Source organism: Equus przewalskii, chromosome 7 (genome assembly GCF_037783145.1).
Source record: "Equus przewalskii isolate Varuska chromosome 7, EquPr2, whole genome shotgun sequence".
Classification (NCBI taxonomy): Eukaryota; Metazoa; Chordata; class Mammalia; order Perissodactyla; family Equidae; genus Equus; species Equus przewalskii.
This window is the reverse complement of record NC_091837.1, coordinates 26,620,157-26,643,799: the sequence shown is the minus strand read 5'-3', so window position 1 is coordinate 26,643,799 and position 23,643 is coordinate 26,620,157. Positions and strand designations below refer to the sequence as shown.

Sequence of the window (23,643 nt, the reverse complement as noted above, 5' to 3'; positions counted from 1 at the left end):
TCTTGCTGATAGAGCTGTGTGTATTTGTGATGACTGGAGGCTCTGCAGCCATCTTGAGATCATGAGGGAGACAGCTTACTGATGTGGCTAAATGGAAAGACAGAGAAAGCCTCTGGGTGACATTATTGTGCTGCAGAATTAACCAATCATGGAACTGCCTACTTCTGGGCTTCTTTTTATGAGAGAACAATCCCCTATTGTTTCAGCCACTATAATCAAGTGTCTTATCTCCTGGCGTTGAAAGCAAGCTCCAGAACTAAGGGCTCTTGTCCATGTAGTTTTCACTTGAGTTTTGAAAGTGTTTAGCAGCAAACAGAGATGTCCAGAAATACCACCGTTTAAATGAGGTGGCAGACTTACAGTCTCTTTCAATAGCTGTAATGGATGCCGACCTGGATATGGATCTCGAAATAGGACGCACCCGATTGCTTGGTCACTTTTTCCCTTTGAAATAAAACTTGGAAAGGAGGCACAAGACAGTTCTGCATGACGTTTGCTCCAGTCTTCCAAGAATATAGCACCCCTGTTTAACACCACTGGAAAAGGCACCCTCTAGCCCGTCATGCAATTCCTTGCTCATTCATTCATTCATTCATTCATACAATAATGATTTAAGCATCACCTTGTTTCCAACGCTGTGAATTTAAAAGTGTTTTTGGTCTAGAGAAGAAGAAAAGATAAGAGATTGTAACAAAATATATGGTGATGATTACCAAACCACAAAGTGAATGCACTGTGAGCTGACAGCAATTTTCACATAGGGGAGGGCCTTGTCCAGAGTGGCCTGTCCACTTTAGCAGCCACAGGAAGATGTGTGCTCAATAGAAGAGGCATACAGTAAGGGCAAGAGGATTCTGTCGATGGCTTTTGCAACCAGGGTGACAACCTGCTTTGCCCGTTGGACACTTTGGTGCAGAGCTACTATCAATGACTTTTTTTCTGCTTCCGGGTAAATTCAACCCCATAAACTCCAAGACAGACCTTTAAGACAAAGAAGAAAGGATGCCAACCAGAAATGCAAAGCTCCCCAGCTTACTGTTCTGAAGTCCTGAGATATTTTCAGTCTTAATAAGGAGCCGGTGCCCAGGTGTTGCACCTGCAAGATGGGCCATTTACTCCAGAGTCCACGCCACCCCAGCTTTGCACATAGAAATGTACATCTCACTCTCGCCTTTTGAACCATTTCCAAGGTTTCCAGTTCAGTTCTCAACTCTGCACTGCAAAACACAATACGAATAACAATATAATAAATTTTAAAAACATTGTTATCAAAATCACCTCCATGACAAATGTGAACTCAAGTAACGTTTGCCACCTTCAATCGAATGAGGTCATTTGCATATAAAAGAATAAAAGCCTCATAGAGCAGTGCATCCTCGTAATGGAGCCATTCAGAGGCTGCTATGTGGATGAGTGAAAAGGAATACATTACCTACTAAATTGAGAAGCACCATTTCATAAAAGCACTATCATTCATTATTTTGCTATTAGGTCTTGCAGGCACGTCCCACCACCTGGAGGACGTCGGCGCTTTCCTTCTCCGTGTGTCTGGGTCGTGGCCGGTGCAGGTGAGGGTTTGAAGGAGTTCTCTAAATGCTGCTACTTTCAGTTTCTCGTGGGAATTCCCATTGGTTTCATCGCTGACTTTCACAGCCATTTCTGTCCTCCTGTGACTGCCTTCCTTATGCTAATTGGAAAAGGTATCCATAAAAAGATCTCGGTTCTAAATAGATGGTGAAATGGCAGGTGAGAGCTGATCACTGGTGGGAGCCAATCTTAATGTCTCCCCTTTCCCCTGGGAGATGCGGGGAGGGTGGCAGGGAGTGGCTTTCCCTTGAAAATTAAGCGCCCCTTTATTTTACAAGCTCCCTGAAGTAGGAGCCCTAGCATTTTGTGTTAATTTTCTGTTTAATCAGTGTGTTGGGAACCAGATCACTTTCTGCTTCAGGGGTCCCCGTGGGACGGAAAGGAGACGTGTCTGGGAAGGAGTGGCCAGAATCTGCAGGGCCTGTTCCTCACCTGGAGATGGGGAATGGTCCCCATGAGGTGGGAGGGGCACGAGAGGCTGTAGGGACTGTGCAAGCCCAGGGGATTGTCCCACCCAGGGGACCGAGGAGGAGGCAGCTGCAGCGACCACACTGTGAGAAGGAGACAGTGGGAGCACGCAGACCTCCGGAGAACCATGCACAGCCCGTCAATCCATGGTGCACTCACTCCCTGAGGGAGATTCCAAGAAGTAAGATGTTTCCACCAGTGGGAAAAGGCACAAGGAGAGCTCAGAGCCTGGGCTGTTGTTTCACGCTTCCCCTGCTCTTACAACAATCCTCACATTGCTACTCCCCAGATATGTCTGCTCTGTGACATATTGCACGGCAGCGGAGCGCCCCACCGCTCGCTATGCCTTAACTAAACATAAGCAATACCAAAAGGCTGTGCTTGGATTTCCAAGGACGTGAACAAACGCTGCCGAGGGTCAACATGTGCTTGGCCGTGAAGGTGCCCGACCCCCCTCTGCTTCCTAGAGGCCTGTGGACCAACGAGAAATGCCTAGTGGGGCTCTGGGCACCCTTTTGCACAAGATATGTCAAAAGGAATGCACAATGCAGAAAATTCGTGTGTGCAGGAATGAAACGGGCTGCCCGCACAGAGTAGACATTGCACCAAACACCTACTCCTCCTCCTGCCTCGTGAGTTTGGAAGCCAAGCTTGCCTGAGAAAAATAAACTAATCAAATCCACACTCCAACAGCTGGGGCCAAGTCTCCAGGTACAAACATGTAAATGATTCCTGGAAGATTTTTTTTGAAATCAAAGAAAAGATTTTTCAAGGTCAAAACACCTCCAAGACTCAAATAAATAAATGTCTAGTGGTGGAATTTAAAGTACTCTGAATAGCGGTGGGAGAGAGATTTTTGGACTGGAGTGTTTCCCTGGCCACTCTTAAATTTGTTTCATGTCATACATCAGTGTCCTTGTGTTGGAGACAGGAAGTACAAATACCTACCTATTTAATTAAACTTTTCAAAGGGATGTTTCACCCTTCTAAGGTATCAATTCTAGAGTTTTTCCCCTGTAGGTCTTTAAGCAGACTCTAACACGTTCACCTCCAGTTCTTGCATATGATATGTCTTGATAAATCACGGCCCTTCTACTACAGTAGTTCCTTCTACCCCCTCCAGTCTTTCTTTCTTGTCACCATCGTGTTCTAGGAATCAATGTACGTGAACCAGAAATAGCAGCATCATGTTCTGCTCCTCCTTCTGGCCATTCCATTTTGCTGCCAAAAGGCAACTGAGAATGTTCCAGAGCTTGTATCTAGATAGGCAGAGTCCCTCCCAATGCATTACTTTATTTCTGTTTTAATGTCTCACCAGCTTCATTTGGTCATCAAAGCAGTGACTTGGTCAGAATTATTATTATCCCCAATTTACAGATGAGAACACTGAGACTCACCGAGCTGAGTAACCAGCTGGAAGTCACAGAGCTGACAAATGGCAGAGCCAGGATTCAAAACCAAGTCTTCCGCCTCCAAAATCGAGGCACTTTTCATTCTGCAACTCTGCCCCCATCATAGAGAATTTCTCTCTTGGTACCAGCTAGCACGGCTGAGTGAGTGACAGAGGTGTCCTTAGAGCTGACTCAGGCTGGAGTGGGGTCTGGAGACCACTTGCTGTGCTAGCCTGTAATCTTTAGTTGCTGGCTCTGGGGAAGCCCAGGAGGTCCCCGGAAGATGCCTGAGCTAGAAGGAGCTATTTGGAGCCATTCAAGCAACTTGGAGAGGGGGCTACTAACCAACTGATACAGAGATGTTTGAATGTGTTAACAACAGTACAGCCAGGCTGGTGCACGGTCAAGACTGCAGTCCTCAGAGGTAAAGACAGAGCTGTTTCACAGAAGAAGGGCAAAGGTCAACTGACCTCCCAGAATTTCTTCCTTGCTTGGGATTGCTGGCCCTTGTCAACCCAGGGATGCTTTTCTAGCAATGCTGCAAAGCTCACAAGTCAGAGTCTAACTCTTCTACTATTTCTTAGCCTTCTGGAATCAGCCTCCACCAACTACCCCTCCAGGATGTGGCTAAGTATGTGCCTTGGTTTTATGGTCTAAAGCTTCACTGGTTCCTGTTCCCAACCTCCCTCTCACTTCATACAAGGCACTGAGGCAGGGGACTCAGAGCTCGCGTGCTTTTCCCGCATCTCTCTCACCTAGGAGTACTGGTCCCTCCCCCACGCCCCTGATCCCATCACTAATGTTTCTGTTCTAATGCCTGCCTGCAGAATAGGGCACATCTTCCTTCCAGGAGCTTCCCTGGACCACTGCAAAGTCAGGTTCAAGAGGATAACCTTGCTGCATTGGCAACTCCAAGATTCCAGAGACATCTACTTGGCAAGTTGGGAGAGAAAGTGGAAAATTGCAGAACCAACCCCCTGTCCCAGCTCTGTCCTCCTACAGCTGCCTTCAGCAGACATTCTGAGGCCCAGCTCCCTTCCCCAGGAATGAAATACAAGCTGAGACAGCACCTATGAGAAATGCAGTGCAGACAGGCAGACATCGCAGATGCCAAGGAAAGTCACACACTAACCCTCTCCTCAAGGCCTGAGCCTTCAACATGTCTGATACATTTTGTGGTTGTTGACTTTTATTGTTGTTTTTTAATTGTTATTATTAGTTTATCATTATTAGCAACCTGCTATAGGATATCTCCCATGATCCATAATAAATCTCAGCATGGCTTCATCACCTACGACTCAACAGAAATCAAACGAGTTCATGTTTGTGCCCCATATGCAAGTCAGAGCCACAGGGCACCACTCTGGTTGATGTCCCCCCACTGTCCAGGCCATATTTGATAAGAGGTCTCAAGTCGCACAGTCTGGTGCCTCATTGGTTACAGGAAAAGGTTTTTGCCTCCAAACCTCCATTAACCCATTAACCCAAGGCTTGGGTCTTAAGCCCTGAGGATGTCCAGGGAGCCTTGAACTTGCCTGTGATGGGGAGAGGATGCTGTGCAGAGTCTCAGAGCCCAGATGGGTGTCCCTCCAAGCTGGACCAGGGGCAGGTATCATGTTGGTTGCAATGGATGGCAGGTTGTTTGGATGTGACCAAAACGCCGCCATCAGGGTACCAACTCAGTTTCTGCCCAGCTCCTTGGTGATGTTGATCAGAGTGAAAGCAGAGGCCTACCCACCACCTTTTTTTTCCAACTCGTGGTTTATTTTATCTAGACTGAGTAAAAAAGAACCTCACTCTCTGAGCACATCCCAAATCTTTCTCCTTTACCCTTATAACTAGGTACTTTTGCACTAAAGTGAGAAAAAGTATCTGCAGTGTTGGTTTTTATATGTGGTTACTCAGTAGCTGAGTCAAGCCTGTCGCTGTCTACCTCAGGAAATGGATGGCAGGAAGAAGTACACCAAGCAGAATTTTGAAACAGCCAATGTTGGAAATGCTATTTTACATTATGTTAATGTATTCATTCTTCTAGCTCTCAACAAGGGTTTACTCTTTGCTGGTGACTGTATATAAGGCATCTGAAAATTGAAAGATGCATTCTAGATCAAATACAAGACTAAGTCTCGAGGAGTGGTTGTCTGTTTTGACTACTCTTCATTTTCCATGGTTCACCTTCCCATGAGTACAGTAGATAAAAAAAACTTAGCAATGAAAGCTAGAAAGACAAAAAAGAATTATGTATTAAACTGCCTAAGAAACTTCTCTACTTGAATATCTACTAGTTGGAAAGCAATCAACGTGGCCAAGACAAAGTTCTTCATTTTGTCCCCCAACCAAATCTGCATGCCCCCCACCCTCCACAGCATCTTCCACATAGAAATAATGCCATAATGATTCCACTCAAAAATAAAAGCACCCAATTTTATTGAGCACTTGTTATGTGTGAAGCATTATCCTAAATGTTTTCCATTTAATCCTCCTTATAGCCCCATGGTATAGGTAGTATTATTATTCCTACTTGCCAGTTGAAGAAATTTGTTTGAAATGTCACCATACATGAAAATTGGATGGAGGTGATCAGGGGAGGAAAATGTTGTACCCTGCTTTAGCAGTGGAAGTTATAATAGGTCATATTTTGAACAGCAACAGATATTTTCTGAAAGTTAGTTATTGAAAATATATTGGCTGAAATATGCAGATTTATTTACCAAAATATGAAAATATGCCATTTAATCCCAGATATTCCATGTCTTAGAAACCTAATAAATTTCTTCACCCTTATGAGGTAGTTTCAGGAAAAAAATAGTTAAGGCCTGGTGGTATTCACAGCATTCACTACAAAAAATAAAATATCTACAACTACATAAAAAAACATCAATGAGCTCACAACTCTCAGACACACATATTACACATTGGACTTTTTATTTATATTTCTGTAGGATCTTCAATATCCATATATTTGGTGTCTGATTTTCTCATGTTATGGGATTACACAAAGATGGAAAGTTGTCAGTGTAAGACAATATCCACTGCTAAACTCATCTCTAACGAATTAGTCCTGTGGGAAAAGGCGGCATCTATCTTCACCAATCATGTCAACATTTTTGATGTCTTCATCAGTCAGACTCCAGCCAATTGTCAGATATAAATGGGGAGAGTCAATAGCAAGATTTTCTGAGGTCAGTCCAAGTGATAGTGGAGAACTCTTGGGATCCAAGCAAAACTTTAGACGATGAAGATCCAGCAGGATTCAATCTTCACAACAAACATTGGGCAGTAGTCAAGTGAAGAAGACAAAAGTCAATAAAGGTGATTAGTGTGTCCCCAAAATGAGAATTTTAATATCAATGTGTAATGATCCTTCCCTAGGGCTCCTCATAACTTTGGACAGCAAAGCATATAAGCATGGCCATGTTGGGTGTTTCCGAAATGATGCTAACATTCTATACTCTGGGAAACAGACACTTCTTCCCTACACTTTGGCTTCATCACTCGTTGGCCGCACAGTTCTTTCTGTTCACGCTGTCCTTCCTTTGAAAGTGATCACATTTCAACCTCTCTGCTCAATTTACTTTTGTTCATCCTCTAACACTCAGTTCAAGTGTCGCTCCCTCAGAGAAGCCGCCTATGTTTCCATATAGTTCTGGTCTACCTCTTTCACATTACCGAGTATTTAATAACAAACTAATTAAACACTTAATCATTTAATTGGTTCTTTGACATCTGCTTCCCTCATAAACCTACAATTTCTATAACATCAAGGACCATGTTTGTCTTGATCATCACTGTATCTCCACCCTCAGCACTGGTGTATAGCAGGTGCTATATTCCCAGTAAGTGTTCGCTTAATTATCCAGGGAGTGCGCCCCAGTGGCAGTTAGAAAAGCAAACGCTCCTTTTTCCAGGTGCCTGTGTGAAACAGCCCAGATCAATGAGACAAAACCAGCACCTGCTGGGGGCTCCGGGGGCTGCTTCACTTTCCTGATAAATGGGACAAACATCACCGGTGTTGGCTTCTTCCACACTACCTCCTGCCTTGAATATGGCCGTGATGCTTGGAACTACAGTGGCCATCCTGTGGCCGTGCAGGAGTCAGAGCCAATCACACAGACTTCAGACCTTCTAGTTTTGAAAAACTAAAGTGACGCTGCCGAGATCCAGACACCTTGCTAAGTAAGCAAAGCAAAGCCCTGTCTCAAGTAGTTTAAGCTACTGGAGTTTTCTGTTACTTGGGGTGAAAGCATTTCTAACAGAAATTAGCATTGTGTTGAGTTAAGATATCCCAACACTCTGAGATTTCACCATCTGAAATTAAAAGAGATCAGATATCTCTTACATCCAGCAGCACTAAAACTGACTCTAAGGCAATTCACAATCTGGTAGCTTACAGAGGGAGGAGGAAGAAGAGATTAAAATACAGTCACAGAGAAAGTGCTTTAATTTATATGTTGGTCTCAGTAAAAGCGAGTGTGTATCACTTTCTCTTCCTCCACCAACATTACTATGAACAGTGCAGCTACGGCAAGTAAAACCCACTAACAGCGTAGTATAGAGCCTGATGTCAGCTCCGTTAAGAGTGGGCAGCCGCTAGCTGCTCCTTCATCTCCTGACATTAATTATGTAATTAACTATGTAACTAATTAATTATGTAACTAATTGACAACCACATACTTGAATCCTGACCTTTTGCTTTCATGTCAGCTCATTTTCTTTAGAATAAAAACAGAAAAGAACAATGTTTCTCTGTTCTATGTGTAGCTATAATTAATTCCAAAAATATCTATCCTTCAGCCACATACAGCACTTTTTACAGTCATTGGAGGCGTCACTGGTAAGGCACACGTTGTCACTGCATTCTCAGAGCTATTAATAAGGCAAAGCTAACATGTTGCCTCTCAACTGGAAATTTATTCCCCATATCCCAGCCTTTGAGCGACGGCTGCGCTCTCAGCCAAGCTCAACCGCTGTAATCACAGATTCAGGATCTGAGATTGAGCTTCTCATAGAAATCAAGAATGAGCTGGATTTTTCATATGTACATACACACACAGCCTGTCTTTTTTGTATCTTAGCTCAGATATCATAGTGCATTGTGTTCTATCTAATTGCAATAAAATTTCTGACACAATATCCATTATATGTGAAATTTACATACAAATGGCAAATAAACAGAATCCTGCTGCTGCGTGTCGGTCTGAGGTTCTTGTGGTCACAAATCCTATTAGGGGCTTTATTAACCTTCAGTGATGGAAATGCTCTATCTGAGCCTATGGATTTCAGCTCTGCAACCCAGCCCTGCTGCAAAATGGAATCCAACTCCTTAAGACTTTTTTTCTACAACCCAAAGCCACAAAATTGAGTTATTGCCTTTATGCTGTAGAAAGCATTGAGAATATCTGCCCAATCTCATTTTTTCAATTAGCCATAAATGTTCTCCTTTCTCCTTCCATTCCACCCCGTAATTATACCTGGCTAGTGAGCACAAAGTGGTACAAGTTAACCAATTAAAATTTCAAAATACTGGTAGCAGCCGTAAGTCTAGGCCAGACAAAAAAAAAGGGAAGGGGTAGCAGTAGCAGCTGCATTAGGAAGCCTTGGGTGAAGACCCCAGAAAACCTCCTTAGTGAGACAGCCTACCTCTCCCTGGTTTCAGGTTGAACCCAGGTAAGAAACATCCAGGACTCCCAGAACTGACAAATTCCAGGCATTGCCAACCTACCATTACCTTTGAGACCAGCTGCCTTCTGTTTCTAGGTAAGGAAGAAAAACCTATTTGAAGATGAGCTGAACTGAAGTGTGCACCACACAAACCCTAAAAAGAATTCAGGAGAATTTCCCGTTCCTCATGGAATTCAAATTTTAAAAGTTATTTCAGATTTTTTTGAAAATTAAAATATTTATTAAATCATTAAAAAATAACATTAATAAACCCATGAGATAATGTAACTAAGTTTTATGAAAAATAACTATTTTTTGAAAACCAAAAATAAAACTTTGGGGCTACCCAGTGGCATAGTGGTTAAGTGCGCTCATTCTGCTTTAGCGGCCCAGGGTTTGTGGGTTCAGATCCTGGGCATGGACCTACACACCATTCATCAAGCCATGCTGTGGCAGCATCTCACATACAAAGCAGAGGAAGACTGGCTCAGATGTTAGCTCAGGGCCAATCTTCCTCACCAAAACAAACAAACAAACCTATGAGAAGAGAGGCATAGTTTTGCATTTTGGCAAATCTCCAATGCCTGGCTTAATAAAAGACAGCTGGATTCTCACATCAGTTTCTGCATTCGATCTGTTGTAATATCACACATCTTGTAGCTTCTGGAAGATTCCACTGTACACACGAGAAAGAATGAAAGCGAAAAAGCAAATAACAACTTGCTGCTGCCCCTGTTGCTACTGCTGCTGCTGAAAGAGTCTTAAGGACTCCATGGGTCCCTGGAGCCCATCCTGAGAACCGCGGCTTTAGATCAGCACCATTGTGGATCCAGATCAACATGCCATTCGTGAGCAGCATCCTTCAGGTATAAAAGGCCCGTTACCAGTGCTCTCATGCCCAGAGTGTTGGAAAGCCTTTCACAGGAGGCTCTGCTTGGCTCAGGTTCACATCACGCCCTCTGCCATGTGTCTTTCACGTAACCTGCTAGTGACCCCACCAAAAGAAGAAAGTGACCTGCTTTTAGTGTCTCAAAACTCGTTCCACCAAACCTTGGTATAGGAAGACATAGAAACTGAGGCCAAAGACATTGTGCTGTGTCCAAGATCTATTCGCTGGTAAGCAGAATGAGAAGACAGGATCTAAAGTCACGGAAGATAATCGCAGACGAGTCCCAGCCCTCATTGCCTTCACGATGGACCGGCTGAACTGCGACTATGGCTCCATGTTAATTTGCCTCGTCTCCCCTGATGAAGTGAAGGATCCTGGGGTTTCAGATTTTAAGGAAGAAGATATTCCAGAGAGAGGAATTTCAGGGAGTTAGAGGGTCTTAATAATACCTTTTCTTTTCTTGGTAACAATTTCTCACGCCAATCCTAAAGGAAAGTCCCTAATGGGGAAATCCAAAGCAGGACCCTATGTATCCTCCACCTGCCAAATGGAGGCACCGCCAAATTGATCCGTCCCACCGCTAAAATCTGCTCTGCAACCCCAAAACTGCTGAGGAACGATTAGGAAAAAAATGAGTCACGTGGGTAGGACAAGGAATGGGGGTTCTGACTTGAAGAACCTCAAATTTGATAGGATTTATCTAATCGTATTTTATTGCTTTCTAGCACAAGGTACCAGGCACATGAGCTAATTGTTGGATCCAGATGTTGTAGGGGTATTTATCCCACAGATATTTACCGAGTACTTACATGTTAAGCACGGTTCTTAGCCCTCAGCTGGATAATTCAGGCACAGTCCCTTCCTGCACGAAGCTGACACTCTAGCGAGGGTCACTGACACTAAATAAAGAAGCAAATAAGTATTTCCGGGAGTGACGGATTCTGTGAAGAAAATAAAGCTGGATAATGAGAGAGAGTGCCCGGGCTGCAGTCTCTTTGGGATGGAAGTAGAAGGCTCTTTAGAGAGAGGTGATGTTCGAGCTTAGAATTCACTGATGAGAAGAAGCCAGCCATGCTGCCATCCCAGAAAATAACATTCTAGGCAAAGAGAAGAACCACCACAAAATGTCTTGAGGTGGGAAGAAGCGTGGTGATTCACGGAACCCATAGAAGGGCCCCGTGGCTGGAACACAGGAGCAGGGGGTGGAGGGTTCTGAAAGGCCAGGAAGGTGAGCAATGTTGTGGGGAAGTACTTGAGTTTATGAGCATTGGCTTTGAATTTTCCTCATATTCTGCCATGACTCATCTATTCACAATCAAATCTTTCTCAAATATGCATAGAATAAAATGGCCTTTCTACTTTACACCCAAACCAAATTTCAAATATTCAAAAAAGCCTTACTTCAGATTCCAAGCAATTCAAAACAGTCCCTTTGCTGGCTCCATAAAACTTCTCTTTCCTCCAGAGAAATGGCTCCTAACCTTGATCCTGACGCCCAACGCCAAGGGCAGGCAGAAAGTTCCTTTAGCCAAGCCCAGCGGAGCACAAGTACTGTATAAATGTTTTGATTTCCATTTAGAGGGAAAGCTCTAATATATTTATTAAGTATGAAAAGCAAGTACATTGCCATGGTAAGAACCAAAATCACTGCTAAGGACCTTGGAGGTTGATGCAAGACTTTTAATATGGTATTTCAAATTTCATCCAGTTCAACAAACACTTAATGAGCTCTAACAAGCTGACAGTTCTGTGCTGGGGATGTAGAAACTACCAGTCAGCAATTGTTTCCAAGAAGTGCATAAGCAAAGTGGCAGACACAGTAAGAGAAGTCCTAGTGATTTTTTTTTTTTTTTGAGGAAGATTAGCCCTGAGCTAACATCTACCACCAATCCTCCTCTTTTTGCTGAGGAAGACGGGCCCTGAGCTAACATCTGTGCCCATCTTCCTCTACTTTGTATGTGGAACGCCTACCACAGCATGGCTTGACAAGCAGTGTGTAGGTCCGAGCTCAGGATCTGAACCGGCGAACCCCAGGCCGGTGAAGCGGAGCGTGGGAACTTAACCAGTGTGCCACCGGGCCGGCCCAGAAGTTCTACTGTTTTGAATAACGTATAAAGGGAACAAAAAAGAGGGTGGGAATAATTCCTTGCAAAGAGCTTTGTGGATTTAGACTCTGTGGCTCAAAAACCACGCAAATTTGCATGATTTAGACATCAAATTTCACAACTGTGGATTATAAATTATAACAGCGTGTAATACATTATCTTTTTCCCTTCTCTCATTAAGTTATCTTTGAAGTCATCTGTCTAAATGACAGTGAGCAGCAGTCAACCTAAAAAACAACAGAAGTAAAGGTTTGGCTTTTTTTTTTAATGGAATTAATAGAGATAAAGGTATACTCCATTTACAGAAGAAATCCAATGAAATTGTCGCCAAACAATACCCCTCTAGTTAGAATCAAATCACAAACCGTACTTTATATGCCTTTATGAATACAAGGCTCTTTATGAATGTTTTTAGAATTGCTTACTGCACAAATCACGGCCCAGTAACTATAAACCTATAAAAAGTGGAAGAAACAAATGGAACCAGCTACCTATAAATGAGGTACCTGCAAAACTTTAACAGATCCACTAGACAGACAACTGGCTTTCGGCTGTTGTTATTTTTTTAAGTAAAAACCTGCAAAGTGAGCAAAAAAGGGTTTCTTGGCAATCTGAGAAATTCTTTCAGGCCTCAGAAACTAGCCCTGTCTTCATGTCCAGGGCTCCAGAATCCAGACTTCACTTCTGCCTTCATACAGGGTCCGTTTCTTTCAGCATTTATGAAACAAGAAAACACAATCCGACTTAGACCGCTGGCCCCTCTCCGGGTACAGCCGCTTCTCGTGGGCAGGCTTCATTCGTCCCTTTCTGTGCTCTGAGGCTCCTTCATACCCCTGCTCACACAGAGCTCTCGTAAAATGCTCCTGCCCCGGCGCCATCACCCTTGGTGTCTTCACCTGTGATGCTCTTCCTAGAATTCTCGTGGCTGGTTTCAGATGTCTGCCTCCTCTCCCGAGAAAGCTTTCCCTCCTAGATCACGTTTTCTGACAAGCTCTGCTCACCACCCAAGCCCTGCTAATAACTCCATCACTTACAACGGGGCTCATTTTATTCAAATTGCTTTCCACCACTGGAAACTACCTGGCGGACTTCTGCACGGTTGTGCTTATGTCCTGACCTTCCCCCACAGCGTAAACACCTTGAAAGAAGGACTTGGTCAGCCTTGGTTCTGCTATGCACATGCCTAGAAATGAGCCTTAAAAATGAGTCTGCCCAAGCTGCAGGAGAGGAAACTGAGGCCGAGAAGTCAGGTGACTCATCCAAAGTGGGAGAGCGAGATAGAGAGTGCTGTGCTGAATTACACCCCGGGCGGTCCTAACCAGCAGGCGGCACTGCCCCTCACTCACACCCAGGTGGGAAGGAGCTCAGAGAGGAGTCAGGCTGCCAGCCTCTCTTGACCAGGGTGGGCTCTTTCTGCTGCCTATGGGAGAGGGGATAGAAATACATCTGCTCTGTTAGCAGCAGGCTCCCAGTAGGCACGCAAGAGGTCAGGAGGTCATGTCAAAGGGTGATCTCCATGACCTCAAATTTCTCCCCCAACCCTAGCCATCCACAACACTTCAGCATTTTGATCAGCTTTTGTGATAGGCAATGTCTCCCAGAGACGCCCATCCCCTACTCCCGGAAAGCGGTGAATACATTACATCGCATGCAAAAAGAGCTTTGCACACGGAATTAAGGTTAGGGACCTTAAGATGGGAGATTATTCTGACTATCCCTGTGGGCCCAATATAATCACATGAGCCCTTAAAAGTGGAAGAGGAAGGCAAAAGAGTCAGACAGAGAGATGCAATGCAGAAGAAGAGGCAGAAGAGACTGGAAGCATGAGAGGGACCCTACCTGTCATTGTAGGCTTTTAAGATGGAGGAAGTGGACGATGAGCCAAGAAGTGAGGGAACTCTCTGGAAGCTGGCAGGACAGCCAGGAAACAGGAACTCAGCCCACACCCACAGGAAACAACCTGAACGAGCAAGGAAACTGTTTCTCCCACAGCGCCTCCAGAAAGGACGCAGCCATCCACACCTGGGTCTCAGTGCGCTGAGGCTTGTCTTGGACTTCTGACCTACAAACTGTGAGGTCATAAATCCCTGCTGTTTTAAGGCACTAAATTTGTGGTCATTTGTTATGGCATGAATAGAAAACCAACGCAGATTTAGAGAGAAAGGAATGTTTTGCCTGGATGACAGGGTTTGTCATCTTCTGGGAGACTCAAAGTCAATCCACGAGCTCAGATTTGTAAAGAGACCAGCAGGGGTCGCAGAGGCTGTCCTCATCAATTAGATGCAACCTGATTGGCAGGCCAGGGACATTAAAAATGGACAGTGCACTGGCTTCAGTCTCATCTGTGTGCACTGCAGCAGATGGCTCTGTCTGCCTCAGAGATGGACCGAGTCACAGGTGTGTGTATGATTAACCATGACATCAAAAGAAACCTCCCCAGCAAAGGGGGCCATTGACTTCTCCTATGAGTCCAGGCGTCATGGCACGCTGTGCCCGCAAACCAGCCAGCCAGGGGCCAAACACGGCAAGCACAGTAGAGCAATGAGTTCCGGTGCAGATGGTGTTTCCATAATAACCGAGGCAAAAGGAAAGGCTGGGTGAACTTCAGGGAATGAGGAAGAGCTTGGAGAAAATTTCAGTAGCATCTCATCACTAACATCTAGTAATAACCCCCACCTGTTCATGGAAAAGCCCCTATTTACTCTCTGAGAAACTGCCCTGACTTGATTCAGTCCACGTGGTTTGACTGAAGCCCAAATGGGTGGACACGTGACCAGGTTTGGCCAATCAGAATATCACATCCTCTGGCTTACAGGAATTGGTTCTGGGACGAGCTTCTGACTCAAATCTGGCCAATGAGTGACAGTCCTGGGATCTCTGCTGCAAGCTCAGTGTTCAGGACAGCAGCTAGCACATCGCGGGTGCCCAATAAATATTTAATAAGTGAAAACTGATGTCTGTTGTTATTTAATTGCAAGCAAATCATACTTTGCAAATATATGTGTGTATTTTGCAATGGTTTAATTAATGTTTGTAATTATTATCTCTATAGTTTTGTTTACTTGTTTTTTGGAGGGAAGGGATGCTTTCCTTGATGAGTGTATGCTTCCACCAGGGCGAGGACCACATTTCTATTGTTTCCCACTGTAGCTTCGGCGCCTTGTAGAAGTCCTAGCACACACTTGGCACTAGGAAATATTTGTTGAATGAATGAAGGAATGACACTCTTTTATTCCCAGCCTCAATATTGTTGTTCTTCTTGGGTTTTATGTCTGGAACTGTGTGGGTATATAGTTTGGATTCTGGTTCTTTTGACTTGAGAATAGTGAACACAGTTATGTACAACATTCTGAGCCTAATTCAATCAGAAACAAATGTCCATAACAGACTCCCTCTACTTTACCTCTAAGAAAGACCTAACCAACTGGTGTGGGCCACTGATGCAGGATTCAGCCCAGGGGACTAACTATTTAATGTGCATTATACGCTAAGCTGAGCCAAAGCACGTGTTAATTCATCTATCTGTCTCCAACCACTTCAAGAAAAGCTTCTTGTCTCATAGTCTACAAAAAATGAACCAGCAGGACCACTGTGTGGCGATCACTTGAAAATTATAATTATCAAATACATCAGGCAGCTAAGCAGTGCAGAAAGTAACTTAACACCCGTTGTTACACCCACCACCCAGCTTAAAAAACACAACACACAGATGTGCTGAAGCTCCCTAGGAACCCCCACCAGGTGGTTCCATGCACCCCTGCCCTCCCCGAGATCACCACTATCCTGACATTTATATGTACGATTGCCAAGGATATTTGCTATTTTATGCTTTCACCACACAAGTGCATATTCATAGAAATGTATGCAATTGCTTTGCATGTTTTAAGCGTATATAATGATATCTTGTTCTAGATATGCTTGGGCAACTTGCTTTTTAATTTTTGTATTCAATCTTGTGTTTTAAAGATTTATCCACGCTGAAACATGCAGCACTAATTAATTTTCATGGTTGATTAGTATTTCCTTGTATGAATATAGGAACGTGTGCGTCTTCCTTCTTCTGCTGGTGGGCGTTTCAGCTTAAATGCCTTGTGTCGCTGCCTTTCTGAGCACAGCAAGGAAGTGAGAAGTCAGGCTGGGATGAAAAGAGCTCGGTTCAAACCCAACTTCCCTGACTTGGTTTCTTTGTGAAAGCCACTTCACATTCCGGAGCCTCAGTTTGCTCATCAAAAAATGGGGACCATGGGGCTGGCCCCGTGGCTGAGTGGTTAAGTCTGTGCGCTCCGCTGCAGGCGGCCCAGTGTTTCGTTGGTTCGAATCCTGGGCACGGACATGGCACTGCTCATCAAACCACGCTGAGGCAGCGTCCCACATGCCACAACTAGAAGGACCCACAACGAAGAATATACAACTATGTACTGGGGGGCTTTGGGGAGAAAAAGGAAAAAAAAATAAAATCTTAAAACAAACAAAAAAAAAAGAAATGGTTCCCGAGCAAAGAAGAAACCCTCCGTACAGCTTGACTCTGAGCCACAGCAGTGTTTCAGGTAGTCTAAAATAAGGAAATGATTTTTAAAAACCAGGGTGTGGGGGAACCCAAAATGGAATATAAATGGTAGTAATGAGACTGACTATATTACAATGAATCACACAGTCACACGATCAGAAATGAGAAAGAAGAGATCTAGGAAGTCACCTTGGAAACGGTATTTTGACTGGATAGATACTAGAAGGCTAATGACAATTAGCAATTGAGAAACAACTTACAGTAGGATTGAGCAAATAAGTAAACATATAAGAGGACGTGAGAGCCAGGCTGCTCGCTGTCAGAAAAAGAAATGAAAAGTAAGGACAAGCGGAAGGTCAGGATGAAGCTTGGTGATTTATTGGAATCAGGGCTATCAACATGAATCCTGTTTTTAATGGATAGATGGATAGACAGACAGACAGGTGTGTGCACGTGGATACAGGGGTGAGTGTGCATACTTACATCTCCTAACTCTCTACCAGGGGGCTTAGGAGCAATGAGACCGTGGCAGACACCCCACACCTTGTGCTGGGACCTGTGAGATGGAGCGCAGTGCTGGGCAGCATTCCGGAGACCCCTGGAGCAGCTTAAGAACATTCTCCACATGACATCAGTGGGCACACAGCCAGCCAGACCTGAGGGTAAAACGTCCAGGTTGGATCTCCTGAGTAAACCTTTAACTTCTCCGGGAGTTTCACATGCAGAAAAGGAAATAAAGGAAGTACTAATCTTAAATAAGTTTTCTTTAATTATAGATAGGTTTATTACACCTCCTATAGATTGATTTACAGGAACATTAAGGCCTTGTCCTCTCTCGATGATTGTGGCAAACTCCCCTGGGAATTCCAGGCTTCTACTTCTGTCCCGCCATACCTCAAGCAAAATGTGAGACAAATTTTGTCTGAAAGCTCATATGCAAAGTCGTACACATCAGTGGTAGGTCCTCTTTTTGTCCTAGAACCAGCTGACCACAAAATGTGATTTCAGAATTTAGGAACATGTCATGAAGCCACAGCGACGTGTTTTGATAAACACCTCATGCCCCGACAAGCCGTCGTCCCTCCGTTTAATCTCAAAATTCAGTAGAGTAGCATCATCTTTGTCCCACCAGTAGGTGGTATAACTGTTGTCCAGGTACTGAATGAGAAATGAAGCTGAATGGGGTCCAATATTCTGAGATTGCCTTCACCACCCCACGCATGAGGGGTGTCCTTAGAGAACCTCCATGAGCCCCGCTAAAATGGGGTTCCCGTCGCTACCCTTGTTCTGAGCCGTGCAGAGAACTCAGTTCAGAGTTTCCAAAAGAGAGCAGGAGCCCACAATGTGCATCAGAGAGCGGAGCATGCGGGTAAAGATCTCCCGGCCTCCCGGTGCCAAGAGATGCTGGCTCTGGAGAGGCCACTGACAGAGCTTCAAGGGAAACCCCATGGCCTTCTGGAATCCAGCAATTCCCCACCAGCCCTAATTCCTGGTGATCAATAATCTCTTCAGCTCTATACATTTACCGGTTCATGAAATGTGACATACACGGAAGCATGTATGTGTGACGTTTTGGGGTTGGCTTTTTTCCCTCAGCACGATGCCCTTGAGACCTATGTAAGTTGCTGTATCAATAGTCCTTTTACGGCTGAGTAGTGACCCATGGCATGGATGTCATACACATCAACCATTCACCACTTAAAGGACACGTGAGTTGTTTTCAGTTTTTGGTTGTTACAAATAAAGCTGCTATGAATATTCATGTATAGGTTTTAGTGTGGATGTAAGTTTTCATCTATCTCTGAAAAACGCCCAGGAGTGCAATTGCTGGCTTGCGTGGTAAATGTGTTTTTAAACAATATAAATGTAAATTATAATAAAATAGTCAAACTATTTTCCAGATTAGGAATTTTACATTCCCACCAACAATGTATGAGAGATCCAGTTTCCCCACATCCTCACCGATGTTTGGCAGTGTGTGTGTGTGTGTATATAAATTTTATCTATTCTAATAGGTGTGTAGTTATTTCTCATCTCATCTCGGTCTTAGTTTGCATTTCCCTAATGGCTAGTGACGTTAAACGTCATTTTCATCTCCTTACTTGCCATCCATATTTGTCATCAGTGCAATTTCTTGTCTTTGGTCCAAGTTTTTACTGTTGTTGAACTTTGCTTTTTTTTCTTTCAGATATGGTTTTTGGCAAATATTTTCTTTCAGTCTATAACTTATCTTTTCATCTTTAACAGGGTCTTTTGCAGATCAAACATTTTTAATCTTGATGAAGTCCAATGTATCTTATTTTTTCTTTGACGCACTGTGTTCTCAGCATCAGGTTTAAGAACTGCTCACTGAGTCCTAGGCCCCAAGATGTTCCGTTTCCTGCTAGAAGTTGCATTATTTTACATTTTACATCTCCACCTTTGATCCACACGGAGTTCATTTTTGTATGAGGTGTGAAGTTTAGGACAAAGTTCATTTATTTCGCCTTTGATGTCCAATGGCCCCAGCACGATATGTTGAAAAATATTGCTTGTTTTTTAATTAAGACATGATACCCCTCTGCTGAATAATTTTCTTGCAGTCAGTTTTCTATCCGTATGCCACTTCTGTGCCACCCTATTAACGGAGACTTTCTCTGGTCTTAACAAGCTAACAGTCTATCTCATCAAAGAAAAATAATGGGTGTTATTCTCAGCTTTTCTTTCTTTTAACCCAAAATGCCCCTTTTTAACTCTCACGCCGCTCCCCCCATCCTTAGGGAATCTGACCCGAGTCCAAGTCTCTGCTCACTTAGACCTCTCAGCCCTGGGGGCTCAGGGCTGGCATCTGCTAAAGTCCCGGGAGCAGGAGGTTTGGGCAAAGTCAGCCTGACTTGGTCACAAATTAATTCCGGGATCCCCATGGGGCCCACAGGGGATGGAAACTTGCTCTTTACGTTAATGCAAGAAGGAGGAAACTTTATGCTAATGCAAGAAGCTGAGAGACCGAGAACCCAGGAGTCTCCTGAGCTGTCCACACAGGTCTGCTCCAGAAGGGAGAGAAACCCACCTGGAAGATGCGGCTGCTCACAAGCTGCGCAGAGGCCTCTTCCGGGCGGGCCTTTCTTCTGTACCTGCGGAGCTGAGGCCCGGCTCCTCGCCTGCCCTGGGCCATCCGCGCCTGTGTGGATGAGAAAGGCGCCAGATGCCAGCGGCTCCTGGGGCTCCGAGGCCATCTCTCCCGCCCCTCCCGCGGAGTCCGCGCGGCGACCCCAGTCCCACGTGCGCAGAATAAGACAGCAATGGTCCTCACTCCAGCTGGCCTCCTCTGGAACGCTCCGGGCACTGCTATGTGCCCAATGTGCCCATTAAATCTCGCCCCTCCCCGAGGCCGTGCATCCCGGTCGTGGAGAGGGGCCTGAGGTGAGAAGCCTCAGATACCCGACTCCTGGGAAGCCCAGTTCCGTTAGAGACTCGCACCCACTCGCCCCAGACACCAGCGTCTCTGAGCCCCACAACCTCTACGTAGCTGCAATCCCAAATCCCATCGCACTGAATCTGGGGAGTCCGGGTGGAGAGCCCCAGGTTTCTGCCAGGCTGGAGTTCGCTGTTAGCTGCTGTGAATGCGCCTCCCTCGACGACCCCAGATCAGCTCCAGGCCCTGGGGCTGGGGGAAGGGTGCGAAACGCCGGGCTCTCCGCCTGGCTCCCCAGTGCCAGTTTGACAGGCTGAGGGTCTGGATTCGGGGTCAGAACGTGATTCTATGCTTTGCGGAAAGGGGTTCACATAACCGGCCCCCACTTTCTGGATCCTAAGTGCCACGTGTTCAGTGGGGGTGGGGGTGGATCCCACGGAAACCGGGAGTCGGGGACAGTAAAGGCTTTCCCTCAACCACGCCCCCTCCTCACTTCTGGGAGCAGAACGTGGTGTGATTCCGGTTGCTTCAGATGGCTTCAGGTAGGGGTTCTGAAGATCCTGGAACGGGCAAATTTGCCCCAGTCCCACACATGGCTGCTCCAGGGTCTGCCCATCCAGGGAAGGGCCGCTCTGCGCCCCCCAGGAGCGCTGCTGGTGGCCTCAGCGCCCTCCCCAGGTTTCCCCAAGAAACCCCAAGTTCGAGCTACCCCCGTCCGACGGCCAGTGCGACAGATGCCGGCTCCCGCCTTACCTAAACCAGGCAGGGCGCCCCGCCCCGCCCCGCCCCGGGGCTGCGTATTTGGAGCGCACCCTGAGTCACGCCGCCAGCCCGCGGCCCCCGCCGGCTGCTCCACGCTCCGGGGCGACCCTGCGCAGTCCAGTCGGGCGGTCCAGCTGCGTCTCCGAAGGTCGCGCCCTTCCCTGCAGAGCGGTCCTCATCCGGCGGCTCCGGCTCAGGCGGTTGCTGGCGCTCAGATCCCGGCAACTTTCCTTCAGCAGCCGCGGCCGCCGCCGACCCCCGGCCCAGCTTGTCTGTGCTCGGCCCCCGGCCCCGCCCAGGTCCCAGCCCCGCTCACCCAATCTGTGCTCCACCCTTAACCCCGCCCAGGTCTCAGCCCCGCCCGCCTTACTTGTGCTCCGCCCGCGGCCCTACCCAGGGTCTCAGTCCCCGCCCAGCTCACCTACGCCGCGATCCTGCTCAGGTCCCAGGCCCTGCCCAGCCCACCTGTCCTCCACCACCGGCCCCTCCAAGGACCCAGCCCCGCCCAGCCCACCTGTGCTCCGCCCTTGACCTCGTGCAAGGGAGAATCCCTCTAGGCTGGAAGAAGATGCGTAAGAAAAAGAGTGAAAAAGAGCGGAAGAGCGCCTGCAGCTCCCTCAGGAATTCGCTCCTCTGCCCCAAAACTCTATATCCGCCTTAGCTCTCTGCAGGCTAGCCCTGGAAAGTTCTGATCTGGTTCACCGCGTCACTGCGGGGGAGGGGGAGGTCTCTGAGATCTTGGGATGCCTGGAATTAGAACAAGGTAAAAAACTCTGTGTGTGTGTGGGTGTGTGTGCGTGTGAGTATGTGCGCGCGCGTGTAAAAGCATACGGCAATTCTGTGAGGCCACACCAGCACTTGGAAATTGTGGTTTCCTCAGCAAGGGGTCTGGACAGTTGAGATGGGAGAAAAAGTAATTCTACTTGACAGCCTGGAGTAGAATGCAGCTGAGAAAACTCTTCCAACCAAAAAAGGTTAACTGTTAAATATTACATCCTACAGTTCTAGTGAATTATGGGAAGAGGTTAATTATGCTAATTCCCCAGTTCTCCACTTCGTGTGGCTTCTGTAGACCAGACCAAGGGGAGAGGTCTTAGCGTGGACTGGGTCGCCTGTGGCGTCTTACAGTGGCGATTATTTTTTGCAGCCCAAAGGACTAGAGAATGTTTTTAATCATATTAAATATTTTAGCCTCTCCAGATCAGTAGGAAATGGTTCCTGGCTGAGGGACTCAGGCCTGCTTGACCCTCCCTCCTCCTGTCAGAAAATACAATTTTTAAAAAGCCGGAAAATGTGTGCACTTCACTCCCACCCCCGATCTACATTCTTTTTGCAGTTTTGTGAATTGCAGCCCCCACACTTGTCATTTCTGTCCCTTCTACACTGAGTATCACCTTCCCAGCTGGAAAGCCAAATGCAGATCCCGAATCAAAATACAATGAGGAAATAATCAGGGAGCTCTCAGTCTGGCCAATGTCACATAGTGGAAGTGGCTGGGAGATGCACCATCTGCTTCCTCTCTCCCCATCGCTACCCGGCTCCCTCCTGTGTGGCTGAAGACCGCTTTATCCCCCCAGTCTGTCCATCCTTCTCATGACCTAGTTTTACATCTATTAATCCGTTTAACCCTCACGACAACCCCCACAGGCTGCTATTTTCATTATTCCTTTTTAAAGTGAGGGAATTTAGACACAGAGAACGTAACCACTATTTACCGGCATTTGTTGAATGGGAAATTCACTGTCTATTATCATGTTTATGTATTTAGTTATTTGCTTATAGTCTGTCTTCGACTCCTCTGTCTGCCTCCTCCTCCCATCTAAAATGTAAGCTCAGTGTGGGTGGCATCCTAGTTGCTGTCCCCTGAATTCTCAACGTCAACAGTGTGTACACTCAAGTAAACAGTTGTCAAATGAATGAATCTTGTGCGTTTGCGTAGTGTCATGACCCGTTTTAGCAATGAAGGTATGAAAGATGACATGAGTGGAGACACATTAAAATAGAACCAGAACAGCTATTTCAGACAAATTGCCTTGCACTTCTTGTTTTCTTTATCTTCCAAGCTGGACCAGACTGCCAACGTTCCAAGAATCAGTAAGGACATGAATATCCTGTCTGTGAGGGCAGGACTGGACTTCACTGATGAAACAATGAAGTACAAGTCTAGCCTTTTCCTGATGACTCTCAAGCCAATCTATCAAGCGCAGACCGAGCCTCACCTCATCAAGCGCCGATGAACTCCTCCTTGACACAACTCGCCTCATCGTCCTTGCTTTTTCCCGTGAAACTCTGAGCCCCTCTCTTGTAATCAAAGCACATTTGAGTTTCTACTCAAATCTGTATTTCCCAAATTGCAATTCTTGAGACCCCAAATAAACTTTTTGCTTCTCTTGCAGTTTGTGCCTCATTAGTTGACAAGGGAATCTAGATTGAGAAATGCCGAGCATAAACCACGTAGCGGTAATAATAATAGTGACAATATTTACTGAGCACTTGCATCAAGTAGGACACTGTTCTAAATGTAAGGTTTGGGTTAAGTCAGGTGGTCCTCATACACACTTCTGTGCGTGTGCTCCTAGTACCCCCATTTTACAGGCAAGGAACCCAGATTTAAGGAGGTTCATTAAGCTGCCCAGGGTGACACTGGGAGTGCCTGGTGGGGCTGGGATTTGGATAGAGGTGGTCTGTCCTCAGAGCCCACATCTGTAATCCCTGCACCAGGATCATTTGTGTGAAGAACTACCTGGAAATCATTCCTGTCACTTGTACAGGGTATCTTGATGACCTGTGCTGACTCTCCCTTCCTATGTCACCCCTCTGTGTCACCTCTCGCCAACTAGATTTTTCTGCCTTGAACAAAGGAGAAACAGTGATTTATC

At 45.9% G+C, this 23,643-nt stretch overlaps 1 long non-coding RNA gene across 1 annotated transcript; it reads right to left on the bottom strand.

Moving 5' to 3' along the window:
- Positions 1-6,354: 6,354 nt before the first annotated feature.
- Positions 6,355-21,082, bottom strand: LOC139084473 (uncharacterized). The gene is made up of 4 exons (XR_011541878.1): positions 20,756-21,082; positions 19,658-19,768; positions 17,092-17,264; positions 6,355-6,704 (listed from the first exon to the last, which is right to left on the bottom strand). It is a non-coding gene; the product is annotated as an uncharacterized lncRNA (long non-coding RNA).
- Positions 21,083-23,643: the final 2,561 nt, after the last annotated feature.